Source organism: Camelus bactrianus, chromosome 34, assembly GCF_048773025.1.
Source record: "Camelus bactrianus isolate YW-2024 breed Bactrian camel chromosome 34, ASM4877302v1, whole genome shotgun sequence".
Taxonomy (NCBI): Eukaryota; Metazoa; Chordata; class Mammalia; order Artiodactyla; family Camelidae; genus Camelus; species Camelus bactrianus.
In genome coordinates, this window is record NC_133572.1 from 7,230,747 (window position 1) to 7,246,753 (window position 16,007).

At 46.9% G+C, this 16,007-nt stretch overlaps 1 protein-coding gene across 3 annotated transcripts in view; it reads left to right on the forward strand.

The window, feature by feature from the left end:
• Window positions 1-16,007, forward strand: part of ETV6 (ETS variant transcription factor 6) — a 222,554-nt gene that overhangs the window by 152,548 nt on the left and 53,999 nt on the right. The window lies entirely within an intron of this gene.

A 16,007-nucleotide genomic window follows, 5' to 3' on the forward strand; every position in this document is an offset into this window, starting at 1 on the left:
CCAGCACTTCCTTGTAAATCCTCCCCTGTTCTCACAGAGCATAAGTTATTTCCTAGAAATGATTTAGGCTCTTTTGGAATACACATTGATTCTTTTAACCATCATGATCCCAGTTACAGTAAAACCGCTATTATCTGATCTTCTGTGAATTTGTAAAGCTATTATTAACTGGCACATTATATTTTTCAGCCGTCCAATGACAGCTGATGTTTATAATAGTAACTTAGACCACGCTTCTGTGAGATCCTGGATTACCCACTCAGGAATCAAAGAAAGATTAAATTCTGTTCAGTAGAGTTTGTTATGTTGTGTCTATTGTATTATATTCAGATACTCTTTAAGGGAGTCCAAGTGTGTGTCCACCATGACTTTCTGGAATAGTGCCAGTTTAAAATATTTTATCCTTTCCCGGTGTTGTAAACTAAACCTTGTTAAAAAATATATATATACATATATATATGATTTCCGTGTTTAGGGTCCAAACTACAGGTAATTATATCTCAAACCTGACAGGGAAGTCAGAGTTCTTTTTCAGAGCAGGTGTGGCAGGTATGAAATCTCATAAATGTGGTTACCCCGGTGTGGGGCAGATCACGCCAGCCCTCCCCACCGCTGCTCCCGGAGGTTGCAGCCCAGCTCTTCCAGGTGTTCTGAGTCGGGTTAGGGTTTGATGCCGACGTTCGGAGATGGACCATGATTAAGCACCCACGTCACGATGGCTCAGATCCACAGCCTTCCTCCTTGAGCCCTGCACCTCCCTCTCAGGCTTTGCCATGGGCTGTGGTTTGTATCATTTTCCTTGAAGGAATCCCTAGATAGAGAGAGAAATGCAATAAACAAGGAGCAGACCTTAACCAGGAAATCAGAATTCTACAAGCATCCAGAAAAGGGGTTAATAACAACAGCAGGCACCCCAGGGAGAAAGATGGGAGCAGAGCGCCCCTCCCCCACTGCCTCTGCCTTGCGTCAGGCGTGATGCCAGCTACTAGCCCTGGAACCACGGCAGGGACCTCGGTGCTGCTTCTGCAGGTTCAACTCAGAAAGCCAAGAGCTGGCACCCAACAAGAGCTGAAGGAGAAGGAAACAGAGGACCTAGAACAACAGAAAAGGGTGTGCCCTGCTCTCCTGTGGTCAGTTCACACACTCGGCCAGAGAAGTCAGAGCACAGCACAGATAGAATAGCTCCTTATCGTTGAATGATGCCGTATTGTAATATTGAAAGACCTTCCGGTCCATTGCCTCGAGTGATCCCACAACAACCCTGCGAGGTGAGCATGAGAGAAAGTCACTCCCGTGTTACAGAGGCGAAAACAGTCTCAAAGACTGTGATGCCATAGCTCCGCTGTAGCCAAACGAAGCAGGCAACAGAGCCGAGGCCAAGTGCAAGGCTTCTGATTCCCTACCCGTGATTCCCTGCTGGGACAGGGTCACCCTTCAAGGCGACCAGTCCCCCAGTGCCTGCTGTGAACAGGTGGATGAGTGTGGAGGGTACCTTTGAGGACACTGACCCACGGGGCCACCTATGCAGAGTTCAGTGTATTAGACGGAGACCTCAGTTCTGATCCTGCCCCTGCCTCCAACTAGTTGGACAGCTTTGAGCAAGCCAGCCGCCTGTCCTCCTGGGTGCTCAGCTGGAAATAAGAACAGTAATGTCTGAACCACTGACCCACCTGGCTGTGGTGAAGGCCAAAGGAGGAAAAGTCTTTGAAAGCCCTTTGTTGCCAGATAGAAGCTCATGTCTCCATTTGCCTGATTTGGCTCAGAGGAGAAAGGCACCCAGGGGAAAGGCTTGGTAGGTGGATGACTTAGGTGTGAGGATATTTGTGGACAGGACATGACCAACAAATTCATTTGACGGGGGGCAGAGAACAGTGTGCTGGGTTTCTGCCAAAAAATGCCCAGAACCTGTAATCGTTGTAGGATTTGAAACTCAAAAATGATGCAAAATGCATTCCCATCCCAGTTTCTGCTCTCTCTCTCTCTTTTTTTTTTTTTTTTTTTTTTTTTTTTTTGCTATTTACTGCCTCTAACTTTGACGTGTCCAGTCCTTCCTGCAGTGGGAGTTTATAGAAGGCTTCACAAAGAAGGTGACTCTTGAGAAGGCTTAGCATATTTTGAAGCGTGCATGGTTCACTGGGCAGAGAACAGAAGTAGCCCATCCCGGGCAGCGGGGGTGGCCTGTGCAGAGGCCAGAGAACGCAGTGCCTCTGGGAATTGCAGGCATGTCCATGTGGCTGGAGCCGGGTCAGCCAGAGGGCAGCAGGGTCAGTTAGGCAAGAGCTGAGGCGACCCTGGGAAGCTCCTGAAAACGTTTAAGCAAAGCAGCCACACTTAATGACACTTTAGCAGCTTTATGTTTTAAAAAGTTCACTGCCTCAAACTCAGTGCTCAGCTCCCTGACCTTTTTAGCTTTATTGGATAGAGGGCAGATCTCAAGGTATATAGAGACTCGTGGGCAGGGAACTCCAAGTCTTCCTGGCCCCTCCCTCCAGGAGCCCACGGTCAGCCACCCCTCTTTCTAAACCAAAGGATGGAGGGGTGCCAGGGAGCCCGGAGCTTAGTAAGAAAGTGCAGGAGGGGGTCGGCTCAAGGGTCCACACCACAGTTGATAATTTGCTAGCATTAAGTCATTCACATGGAACCATCTCCTGCTTCTTCTGGATATTTCTCTGGAGCAAATGGAAACTTTAATCAGAACCAGCTTCTTTCCATCCTTCCATTGGACTCGTAGCCCACTCAGAATTCAGATGTTCCAAGTCCCAAGCATGCGGCATTACCGTCCTCAGGGGATGTCCTCTCCAGTCTTCAGAGCCACCGGGTGATGTGCTGTGACTTGGGGGTGTGGGGACCTGAACTGGAGTCAGACGGTCTGGGCTTGTTTTATTGGATAGATGGCAGGGACGGGAGAGTGCTGACCCTTTTAAATCTCTACTCCAGTAGCTTCAACCATCACCAGCATGGTGGCGATGCCCAGGTAGCTTTTATCTGTCTCCCAGATTTTCCTCTGAAGCACCAGATGCACGTATCCAGCTGCCTGCTGGACATCCTCACTTTGCTAGCCAACAATCACCTCACGTGAACAGAACAAAATATACTTCCCCCCATCAGTCCTCTGCAGGCTGGGATGGGTGGACACACTATCTGGTGATTGAGTTAGTCTCCAGGTCCTGCCAATTTTAGCTCCATAATATCTCGAACCCGTTCTTTCTCCATTCCTTCTGCTTTAGTTCAGGCTAACGACACCTGGCATCTCCATTTCTACAGCAGCCTTCAGACTGATCTTGTACCAATCTGGCCCCGTTCTCGTTCATCCTCTGCTCTGCAGCCGGAGTGACCACTGGAACACAAGATCTGATTATGTTACACCCTTGTTGAAAATCCTTCAGTGCCTCCTAGTAGCCTTAGGATAGAGTCTAAACTCTTCAGTACAACAGACAAGCTCTTTCTAATAACGGCTAACATTTATCAAGCACTTGGTCTACGCCAGGCACTGTTCTAAGAGCCCTGCACACGTCTCAGCATCCCCATTGCTCCCCAGTATGGGTCGTGTCACCATCCCAGTTTTATAGTTGAGGAAACAAAGACAGAAAGATGAGTCTCTTGTCCAAGATCACACACTTAGTAAGTTGGGGAGCCAATATTTAAACCCAGGAAGCCTGGCTCGAAGGTCACACTCCTACCACTGTGTCACACCATCTTTTCTTTACAGGGCATAGCTTCTCACTCATTTAAAACTATTTACTGGGTGCCTACAATGTGCCAGAAACTGCTTGAAGCATCAGGGATATGGCAATAATCAGAGCAGTTCCTTCCCTGCTCTCAGATTCTTGTGACTAATGACGGTGAAGATCAAAATATGTTTAATCAAGAGTCCACCTGTCAGGAGTCATAGCAGTGGCTTTTTGCAAGCGTCTTCAGGGGTTGGGTGTCAAGATAAAGTAATTTTAATGATAGTAATATCTGCTTCATGTAGTTTTCCAGAGCATACAATTGCATTTAAAAGATTTTTAAGTGTGCATCTTCTTTGATGCAGTGAACACTGAAAAGATAAATAACAAAGCAGGTAAAAAAAAAAAAAGTCCGTTTTCATTCTAGTGAATGAAATGAATAATAAACAAGATAAATAGTAACATATATATATATATATACATTAGATAATGACACATGCTAAGGAAAAAATAAAGCAAGAAAAAGGAGTCAGAGAATAGAGATTTATAGATTTATATGGAATGCCTAGGGAAGACTTGAAAGAAGAGAGGGATGTCTGTGAGAAGAATACTCCAGCTAAAGGAACAGCAAGTGCAAAGGCCCTGAGGTAGGAATGAGCCTGGTATGTGTGAGGCACAGCAAAGGGGCTGGGGTCCGGTGGCTAGAGCAGAATGAGGAAGGGAAGGGAGGTTGGGAGGAAGTGGGTTCAGATAGGGGGTCAGATCATCAGGGGCCCAAAAGGTCATTTGAAGGAGTTTGACCTTAACTCGGAGCGAGGGGGAGGCTGCTGGGGGATTTTGAGTAGGAGAATGACATGTTTTAAGTGGATGCTTCTGGCTGATAGGTTGACATTAGATTGAAGGGTAACAAGGCTGAAGCTGGGGGCCCCGTGGGGGACCAGTAACAGCAATCCAAGTGACAGGGGGCGGTGGCTGGGACCAAAGTGGGAGCAGCAGAGGTGGCGAGAGTGGTTGTCCAGATTCTGGATACATTTTGAAGGCAGAGCCAATTGCAGTTGTCACCAGACTGGATGACTGCAGGGCACTGGTGACTGGAAGAATGAATTGGTGTTTTCTGAGATGGGAAGACTGGGGACTGCCGATTTGGACGGGTGGTAACAGGAGGGCAGTTTGAGGCGTTTTTACATCTAATACGTCTGTTAAGCATCACAATGGGGCTGCTTTACAGCCCTCTCCCCTCAGTGAAACACACTCACGTATATGCTGTGTGTTGTCCCACTAAACTACTCGAGGTTTCCCAGATTGGTTTTGCTCTTTGACACGCTCAGGCCCTTGTATCCGCCGCTCCCTCTGCCGGGAGAGCTGTCAGTCACCCCATCCTTCCGCCCAGAGAGTCTTCCCTGGTCCTGCACTGATGCACGGACTTGTCCGTGTCTCTTTACATTCCTCTCTCCCCTACCAGCCGTCAGCATCCAGGTGTCGTCCATCTCGGTGGACCCTGTACGTGATACAGGATGCAGTGCAGAGCGGGTGCCTCATGGCTTCAGATGCTGGGTGAGTGGGGGACTAGATGGACAGATAAATGAGCCCTCAGCGCCGACAGACACACTGTGTTTTGATGGGAATGATGGGAATTCCCCTGGAAGACTGCCAGCTGACACGATCGCCCCAGACTGAAGTGAAAGAAACAGCGAATGTCAGGAAGTTTTGTGTTAAGCCTGCCGTCTGCATTAGAAGCCTCCAGCATGGGTCCCTCTTTTCCACAGGCTCTCCCCACCTTCCCACCCTGCCTCTGGCTCCTGATCATGCTCACCTCTAGCCTCCGTGGACATCTCCTCTCGACTTGACACATCCAGGTCCACAGGGGAAATTCTGTTATAAAACTGGAAGAGTGTTTAACCTAATGACATGCTGTGATCTTGCGTCCCGCGGGACTCACCCCCGAAACACACACACCCCATCAGTTCTGCCAAAAAGATCAGGCCCCGTTGTTTAGGAAGCTGCCTCCGCCAGGCATTAGTAATTTGGGCATCACTAACTCAGATGCCTAGTCAGGCAAATGAGCAATGACTGCAAAGTGCTTTTGTCGGTGAATTGCAAGTGGAGGGAAGAGAGGGGGGCGGGATGAAGTAAAGGGAAGGTGATGGAATGTTTGAGCTTTGTTTCATTTCCAGCAAGGACAGTCATTGCTTCCTGGAAGCTGCACTTGGCAGCAGCCATGGAGCATGGGAAAGATTTATTCCCTTTTGCCAAAGCTCAGTAATTCAGCTTGAGTATCTCAAATCGATACATTTCTTGCAAAGTTTCCAAGGGCTGCATTAAAAAAGCCATTTTTAAAAATGATCGTTCTGTAGCAGCATCCTCTGATGAGACTGGCATGTCAGGGTCGAGTCGGGTCTTCCAAACCAACAAAACCCTAATGAGAAAGGAGGCTTTTAAAAGCAGGAGAGCTGAGTGAGAGCTGACAGCCAACTGGTCACACCTGCAGGGCCCCTGGCAGCGCACCCCTCGTTGCTCTGTGGGGCTCTCTCCAGGGTGAGCCACTGACTCGCTCCTCCTCAGGCTCGTGTGGGAAATCTGAAACTGACACGTAACTCCATACTTCTTTGAGCCGCAGTTTGTCACTGAGCACAGGAAAGCTGCGCTTGGGGAGGTCTTCTCTGTGGTCTAGGGTTTCTGAGGCATCTAGCTTGCAGGCTGAGTCATCACTCACATTCTTGAGAATTTTTGAAAATTCTGTAGTTTTGACATCTTACAGCCTTGACTTTGTGATAGGGGACAGGTTGAGACCATGAAAGGTCAGTTGTCTTTACTGCCATTGTTTTAATTCCCACTAGAAATGCCTTCCCATTTGGAGGTTTTATCCTCACTAGAATGTTCCTTAGTCCTTTCAGTGAAAGGAGTCTTGTGTTCCCTCCCTTGACGCCTGATGCCCATCGAGGCTCGCGTCATTTTATCATGTGTCTCCCCTGCCAGGTGGCGTCTCTCCTCTTTCTACACTCTGGGCTGTAACCCGCTTTGGTGCGTCAGAGACCCCTCCCATTAACTATCACTTCTCTCGCTTACTGTCACAAAACCCAGCAACAGTTCACAGAAAGACACGAGGTTGGTGCTCTTTTTTTATGGGTTGCCAAGGGGATGTTGTCCTTGCAAACAGGAAACCTTCTGGGACAGTCTGGGAAGACGGCATAGTTTTTCTTGTCTTAGAACCCCCAGGTAAGAGCAGAGCCACTCAGTAGCAAAACTTCAAATGCACGAGCAGTGACAAAAAGTGACAAGATAGCCCCAAGATACAGTAGGGATTTTGGTGGACTTTAGAACAGGAAAAGCCCCAAATGGTGAACACTGGACAGCCTGGAGGGTTGGACTGAGAGGAACAGCTGAAAGCAGGGGCCCTTTTATTCATTCCAAGGGTGATGAGTACACACAGCCTGCAGGGAGATCCAAAGCACTGAGAGCTTTCTCACCGCTTTGGGCTCTGGGACTCACCAGCCAGGTCCTCCTCCACGGTGACCCGACTCTGAGAAGCTGCTCGGAATGGAATCAAAATGAACAGGGTAGGAACAACAGAGACTTAGGGAAAAAAGGTTCCCCAAAAGGAAACAGAACAAGGAAATTTCAAAAATCAAGCTGCCATGTATTTGAACACGACATGAACGTACCGACACCACGTTCTAAAAGTTCAGGAAAACTGATTTCACGTGGAAGCGAGCAACAGAAAAGCAGTAAGGTCAAATCCCATCCAAGGTTTCTGTAAGATGAAAGACGGTAAGGAGCAGAATAGCCTTTTTCTAAAGAAAGTGTGCCCAAAAGACGTGGCATGGAACAATTCAGAACTGTGACCTACGTCCAGCTGAGCTGAAAGACATTAAGAAAATGATATAACAAATCGGGAGGGGATATCAAATAAAACAGAATTGGGAAGACTTAGAAATGAGATGAGAGAATTCAGGAAAGAATTAAAAATGAAAAAAATAAGGATTATGACAAGTAAACATAGAAGATGAATACATACAAAATGTAATTTGCAAGAGAAACAAAAGGTGAATCACTGGGACATTTTAAGAATTTAAAAAAAAGAGATTAAAAAATTCAAGAGAAAGTGACAAAGATTGAAGAGAGGTGAAAGGGTTTCAGTATGAGGATGGCAGGAATCTGGGAGGGTGGAAACGAGACAGGCCCAGGTCCTCAGCACCCTGGGCTCTGCCTCTGTCCTCATGCTGCTTCTCTGGTGTCTCTCCTCCGGGTTCTCTCATGAAGACACTTGTCATTAGGTTGGGGCCCCCCCAAATCCAGGATGATCTCATCTTGAGATCCTTAATTACATCTGCAAAGATCCTTTTTTTTTTTTTTTTCAAACAAGACCACACTCACAGGGGTTAAGACCAATACACATCTTTTGGGGGCCACCTTTCAACCCTCTGTAGTGGCTGAGCTAGCCAGGGACAGAAACAGGATTGGAATCTTATTTTACAAGAAGGTAGCAAAAGGAAAGTTTTAATATTCCCAGCAAATTAGCAGTTCCTGCCAAGAAACGAAAAAGTGGACAGCATGCTCGATACAGAGCAGGACAGGAGGAGGTCAGCCTGGGAGCACCCGGAGACCGCGCCCTGTCTCCCGCTGTGCCCAGCCTCGGGCAGCGTGTGTGTGCACCTTGCGAGTGAGCGTTCCTGGTGCCAGGGGTGAGGGGCCACTCATGCTGTTCACAGGAGAGGCAGGGGCTTGTCTCCGGAGCTCAGAACATCCACATCACATCTGTATCGTAGCACTCATACCTCGTCTAGTGCAGAACTAAAAGCTCCTTTGAAGGGTCATGAGCCATAACCAGTCACAGGCAAAAATGAGCAGGTCTCCTTCCTTTCGGTGCCTCTCCCATCCTGCTCCCTCCACCCTGGGCTGCAGCGGACCCCTGTCAGCCTTAACACTTGAGGGCTGACCAAGCTAAGGCGTGAATGATCCTACCAATTCTATGTGTTCTTTTTACCAGCGTCCCTTCCCACAGGGGTCTCCGTGCCTTCATCCAAAGGAGTGAGTAATAGACAACTTAAGGTGGCATGACAGAAGAGGGGAGGGTATAGTCAGCAGTAGAGCACGTGCTTAGCATGCACAAGGTCCTGGGTTCAATCCCCAGTACCTCTGTTAAAATAAATGAATAAACAAAATGAGCAAAGGTTTTTAAAAATTTAAAACTCCCACATTAAAAAAACAAAGTGGTTAAAAAAAAAAAAAGATGGGATGACAGAACCAAAGACAGATATTTTGCCGCCAAGGAGGGTCCCTCAGTGCCCCTTTGGCCCCTGAGCTGGTCCAGCCACCAGCCAGCAGCTGCCTCCCAGCATCTGGAGTTGCATTCAGCCCAGGGCCGCAGTGAAACAGAAGACGCGTGCTGCCTGTCTGCTGCTCCGTTATGGGGCACAGGCTCGGTCTCGCTTTGTTTTAGATGTTCCAAGTGACCATCTTAAGCCCGGAAATCAGGGAATAAGTAACCTTCACAGCTCTGATGCTGGGGAATACGACTGGTGAGAAAAAAAAAAAAGACTACAACTATTTTAAAGTGGATGAATCTACAAAAGCCATTTCCTTGTGAATATCCTTGGTAAAGGGGGAACAGGGGATGAGGAACAGAGGGAGATCTTGACACACACATATACATGTGCACACACGTGGACACACGCACACACACGCAACGCAGTTGTCTTTACATAGAGGTTCCTTCTCCAGGTTTGACGTTTTTCGTTTCACGAGGCGTCAGCAACTCCGTGAGAGTGAGTTCAACTCGCCCCGCGTTGACAGTCTACCCCTCCTCACGCAGCATCACAAAGCAGTGTTGATTCAGTACCGAAAGGCCACTGTGGGGACCTTTGAAAACACTGGAGTCCCCCTCCCCTCCCCCCATCAAAGAGTCAGGGAAGAGGAGAAGGAAGGGGGCGGTGGTATGGAACTCTCCTTCAGAGAGAGCTTCTTCCAGAAAAGCATTGCTTTACAAATGTGTTAGGCGGCTTGAACCCCTGGTCCAGTCTGCCTTTTGGGTCCTGGACGTGTTTGCTGAGGTCTGTGGCGTGTGTGCTGTGGAAGTTAAATGCTTCCTAGGGTCTCCGCTCCACACATGCACCCTGCACTCCCCAGCCTCCTACTCGCCTTACAGGACTCAGTGATAACAGGGCCGCTCCAGCCTGAGCAAAGGCAGCCTGCTCTTACGTTTCCTTGGAATAAAGAAGACCTGGGAGGGAAGGGACCAGGCGCAGCTGAACCACACACAGGAGAATGTCTGCCCTGCCGGTGACTGGGCAGGGCAGCTCCATCGGGAATGAGAATGAGTCCTCTTGCTACACTTTGCAAAGGAGTGTTCTGCTGACCGCGGCGGGCGCAGGAGGTGATCCTGTGTGGTTTACAAGAGCGAAAGGGGAAGGATAGGGTATTCAGTCTTTATTCAGACACCTGCTGTCCATCATCTGTGTTCTGTGGATCATGCAAATCCAGCACGATCTCTGTTCTTGTACCCCATCCATTTCCACTTGGGATTAAAAACCTTCTTGCTTTCCGTAAGCAGTTCCAATTTGCTTGCTAAATCGATTTGAAGACCGTTTCACCTCTCTCTTCATACCTATTTCCCTACATTTTTTTTCCTTCTTAAAATTGGGCTTCTTTGTGTGCATAAATATCAGTAAAGTTGAAAATAAAACATATCTTTCTGCCCCGTGGTATAAGGAATTCTGCCCTAACTGCCTCCTTCCTTTAGAAATTCGTCTTTCGTTCGTATCTCTCCTTGCGCAGCCCCGTTGCCTCTCTGTTCATAAATTAAGATCATTTGCAGTGATTAACCTTCACCAGTACGAATAAAAACTTGCAATACATTAGCAATGAGTTCTAAAATACCTGAGGAAGGGACATTCCGTATTTAAGGTCACATCTGTGCCAGGAAACGACACCCAAGTTGGCTTTCATCATTTCATCGCCTGCCGTTCCCAATTTGGGAATGAGGGGTGGGCACCCTGCCTGCTTCTCTCCTCTCTTCTCCTCCCCAAAATACCAGGAGAGCTGAGTGTTTCCCTTCTCAAACCTAATTTGGTTTTTGCATTGTATTGCTAATACAGATCGTCAGACCTAGGTGCATACCCAAGGCTAAAAAGTTCTAAACCGATTCTCCAAGCATCCGTAGGTAAACTGGGGCTAGTCCATAAGCTTTGAAATTGCAGGTGGATACTGGTGCGTGTTTCCTGTGCATTTTCAGAGAGGGTCAGGAGCTCTCACTGAATTTTCAGAGGGGTCCTTCACCTCCCGAGCTTAAGAGTACCGCTCTAATGTGTCCCCCTCTGTTATCACTGCACCCTCCCGTCATCTCTCTTTTTAGTGTGACTTTAGTTAAAATGTGGGTATTTTGGTCACCATGAGTTTTTGCATTTATTTTGATTTTAAAATAATGCATTAAACTGTCACTGTTTTTTGTGATTACTGAGTTTGGGGTCACACCCGAGATGAGTGCTGCACTGGCCGCGCCCTGGTCTTGGACCTGAGTGGGCATCTAACCTGGCCTGCCTTCCTCCGGCCTCTCGCCTGCTCCGGGCCTTTCTCCACATCCCAGCCTGAGCCATTTTCCCAGACTGCACACTGACGATGCCAGCACCCTCCTTACGGCCCTGTGCTGGTCTCGTGGCTCCTGCCAGAGACCTCACACGGCTTACAAGAACGCTTGCTCCAGCCTCTGAGGCTCCAGTGAGCCGCAGGAACTGTTTCAGTCTCCTAGGGACATGTGACAAAGGACAGCAGATCTGCCATCCAGTCTCTGCCCTGCCCAACCCCCCAAAATGCACTGGGCAGAGTCTTGACACCGGTCATCTCAGTCCGTACTTTAATTTGCCCTGGGAGGTGAGTACTGTTCATGGCCGCATCTTCCTGCTGGGGAAACTGAGGTTCAGAGATGTAACGTACCCGAGGCTGCGGAGCAGGTGGCAGGACCAGTATTTGAACTCAGGACTATCTGACTCCAAAACCCAGGTTTTTATCTAAACTATTACATGCCTCTCAGCACATTGGGCTTGCCGCCCCAAGGCAGAAATGAGGAGGAATCTTCTAAGTCGTGTTTGTAAGAGTGAGTAGCAGACCATGGGCCAGTTCTGCTGTTGACAGGTTTGCTGATGCAAAACTCAGTAAAACTGAGTGAAAGCCAGAAAAACCCACAAAATGAAGTTTGTAAGAAAAAAATTACTCCAAGTTGCTGAATAGGACTTTGGATCTACATATGACATATAGTATGCTTGCTCTTGGGGGGTCTGGCCCAAAGGCGTGAGTGTAACCTTCCAACCCCAGCTTGGAAACTGAGGGCTGAGATACATGGTCACCTTGAGGACAGAAATAGGAAATGTTTTGGAGCTTCTAATCCCCTAGGGACAGAATTTGTGTGCCAAGAGCGGTTTTGATCAAACAGCACATCCCAGGTTAGAGGCAGACCCAGAGGAACAAGACACCAGAGCCTGTCAGAGGTCATCGTGGGCCCGGTGAGGGCCAGGAGGGATGGGGACCAGCAGGCCTTGGCCCGTGGGGGAGGGAAGGAGTCAGAAAAGACCCCTGGAAAGTGCTCTGGGGAGCCAGCCTACTGGGCTCTGATGAGACTTTATTTTATTTTGGAGGGTTTTTTTATCCCAGTGGAAACCCTCCCCACTACATCTGCTTTGCAGAGATCAAAAGGGGCTCCAAGTTTTGGATCTGCAGCTAAACCAGACCTGCCATGAGGAGTTGAGTTTATGGTTAATTATTCTTTATTCTCTTGCACTTTGACAGTGCATTTTAGAGTGTGAAGGGCTTTTATATCCTTTATTTCCTTTGACCCAGAAGAAGTTCACTGGGCAGATACAGACCAGGAGCTGGAGTTCTGGTCCGAGGCCCATTGCGACCTTCAGCCTCTCTGAGCTCAGTTCCATCTGTAAATACAGTTGTGCCAGCCTTCGCTCCTTCACAGGGTAGTTGCTGGGATGACACGGATGTGGAAGCATCTGGTAATGGCATGACGCACAGATCTGAAGTGTCCGACCTGGCAAGCATGGTGTTGGTCGGAGAGGGTGGCGGTGACAGGCTGCAGAGCTGGCCCACAGGTGGATTACTAGTGTCGGGGGGTCTTTGGCCACACAGTCTGGCATCACTGGAGGACCATCATGTGCTAGGTGAGGCGTGAGGCTCGCTGAGCAGGTGCCTTCAGCGCCATGCATGTGCGTTTGAACTCTTCACGCATGCACCCACCAGTTAGCAATTTTATCTCCCAGAATGTAGAAGCAGCAATGAGGGGCACTGCTAATTTGGACTCAAGTCTGACAAGTGAGGAGGAATTGGTTGGCAGAGTAGAAATGATGGGAAGTTTCAGTGAGGCTGAAAGCATCATCTTGGCTCTGGGGAAGGGAATGGAAAGGCTTGAGCAGGTGTGTTTTCTTGACTTGAAGAAGGCAAATGTTTTAAATTGAGGGGAAAAGTACCTGTGGTCCCATGACCTGAAAGGCTAAAACACAAGTCAGGAGAAGCAGGGTGCTCTCGAAAATGAAATTCTGACGTGTCAGCTGCACAGGGGATGATGCCAAGGGAGGAAGACCGCTAAAGCATCCAATGAGCTCAGGTTTTAAATGTAAAAGTAACACACACTTAATGGAGAGAATTGGGAAATAGAAAACGAAAAAGAGACAGTAAACACCACCTATAATTGTGTTGAGTGACAGTTGCTGTTAATATTATGTTTCATTCTAATATTTTTCTGTAAGTTGTTTGAGATTATAATACATACGTACACATGCTATTTGGTGGATTTTCCATATGAATACTCTTTTTTTTTTAATGTTATTGGCTGCATAATTTTCTACCAGAGATACTGTTTACAGTTTAGTTCACTATTTCCTTAGCAGTGCTCCCAGTTTTTCACTATTAAAAACAGCACTGCAGTGAACACCGCTGTGCGTGAACGATTTCTCTGGATCCTAAGTTATTTCCTTAAGGTAGATTCTCAGAAGTTAACATTAAACTATCACCCAGTTATCTACCAGAAAGGTCATGCTAATTTATCTTCCCAATGTTTTGTGTCTACCAGTCTAATGAGCTCAAATTTTTTAAAGATACATATAGTGGATGAAAGAAAAAAACGTAAAGAAAAATGTAAAAGAGAGATTTTTAGATCTAGGATGTTAAAACTGAGTGAGCTGGAAACCATGGAAGATGCTTAAGGAAACAGTGCGTCTGGGGGCAGGCTAAAAATAAGCCTAGTGTCAGCGTGCAGACTGGGTGGCAAAGAAAAAACAAAACTGGTCAACTTCTCTCTTTCTTCCCCCTCTTCCATCAAGGAGGGTGATTGTCAGACTGAAACAGGCAGTACAAACATTGACATAAGGGAATTGAAGCCCAAGGTGGGTGAATTGATTGTAAAAGTGAATCTAAGTGGTTCTAGATAAATTCAAGACTCTTGGCCCAGACAGATGACATCCCAAAGTAGAGAACTTACAAGGATGAAAGGCCACTGACAGTGATCCCTAAGGGTTGTGGGAAATGGAAGAGGTACTAAAATAAAGACTATGAGCCATTGTTTACCTGATATTCAGAACAGAGAAGGGGGAAAGAGGGTATGTACAGACTGAAAACAACTAACCTGATACAGATGAAATTCAGGGCAGATTTTCAAACATACATGTTGTGAGTACTTAGGAAAAAGTTGTCCCTTAGGAACCAGCCGCCTCCTCTTCATCTTCTTCAATAAGGTTGCTGTAAATTTTGTAGTGATTATATTTCTGGACATCAGGAAAGCATTTTCCTTAGAATTTCAGGTGGTTCTTTTTATGGCTGAGCTGGGAAGATGTAGTCCAAATACCAGAGTATTTAAATGGATTGATAATTAAACACTTGTACCCAAGTGGAGCCAATAACCTGATCAGTATCCATCTGAAAGGAGGTGGCTGGTGCATCACCATAGCGCTCTCGTCTCAGGCCTCACCGAATCAGCACTTTGTCAGTAACATGTTGAGGTGACAGGTGCTTATCAAAGCTGCAGATGACATGAAGCTACACAGTAGAGATGATACTGCAGATAGACGCAAGTCTGGAAGGACGGCAGCAGGCGAGAACGATGGTGCAAAACAGCAAGATGAAATCTGTCACCAGTTAGCATACATTCTTACAGTTGGGTTCCCAACAGCAGCTATATATATGCAGGGTTGGGAGATTGTAAAAATGATAATGGTAATAACTATTAAGTGCTTACTCTAAGCCAAATACTGTGCTTTGTATTTTACATCATCATTTGTATAATCTTACTCTCTGCTAGCTTTATGTCATCTGCATGTTAGACAAGCGTTTCATCTATGATTCACAAGTTGCTTCACAAGTTGAAAGTTGTCCCCATTCCCCAGTTGAGGCAGGTGAGACACAGAGAGGTTAAGTAACTTGTCCACGGTCACACAGCTGGAAAATAGTTTCCGTGCTGGTGCTCTGTGCCTACATGCTTAACCGCTGAAACTTTTCTCTCTTTTTTTTAAATCCTGAATTTAATTTGATGTCCTGCCAAAACACCAAATAAGCTTAGAAAGAGAGGCAGCGAGTTAATAAATATGGACTTTGTACTAAACGAACTGGGTTCAGATGTTGGCTCTTCCATTGGGTGTGTGACTTTGGCCGAGTCACTTACTTCTCAGTGCTCCAGTTTTCTCCTCTGTAAATAAAGATAGTGAATGTTTCTATTGTACAGGATTGCTGTGGGGATGAAATGAGTAACATTCAGAAAGCATTTCAAACAGTGTCTGGCACTGAGTAAATGCTTCTAAGTGTTTGCTGTTACAGAAATCCCCAGGTATCTGCGTGGGGGAGCAGTTCCAGGACACCCTCAGATACCAAAATCCACAGATGCTCAAGTCCCTTATGTAAAATTTGCATATGACCTATACACATTCTCCCATACACTTTTATATCATCTCTAGATTACTTACAATGCCTAACACAATGTAAATGCTGTATAATTTGTTGTGAATACAATGTGAACGTTATGTAAATAGTTGCCAGCATACAGCAAATTCAAGTTTGCTTTTTGGATCTTTCTGGAATTCTTTTCTGAATATTTTTGATCCAGAGTTGGTTGAATCCCCCGGATGTGGAAACCCCATACAAAGGGCTTACTCAAGAAGCCATACAGTGGGGATGTTAAGAGTTGGGACTCTGTAAGCAGACCACCTGGTTTTCAATCCCAGCACGACCATTTCCACTTATCTTGTGCTACAGTTTTCTCTTCGGCAAAATGAGCAGAATAATCGTAGTGAACACTCATGTAAGTGCACAATAATTATTAACCGTTACTATCAGTAGAAACATGCTGTCCAGAGA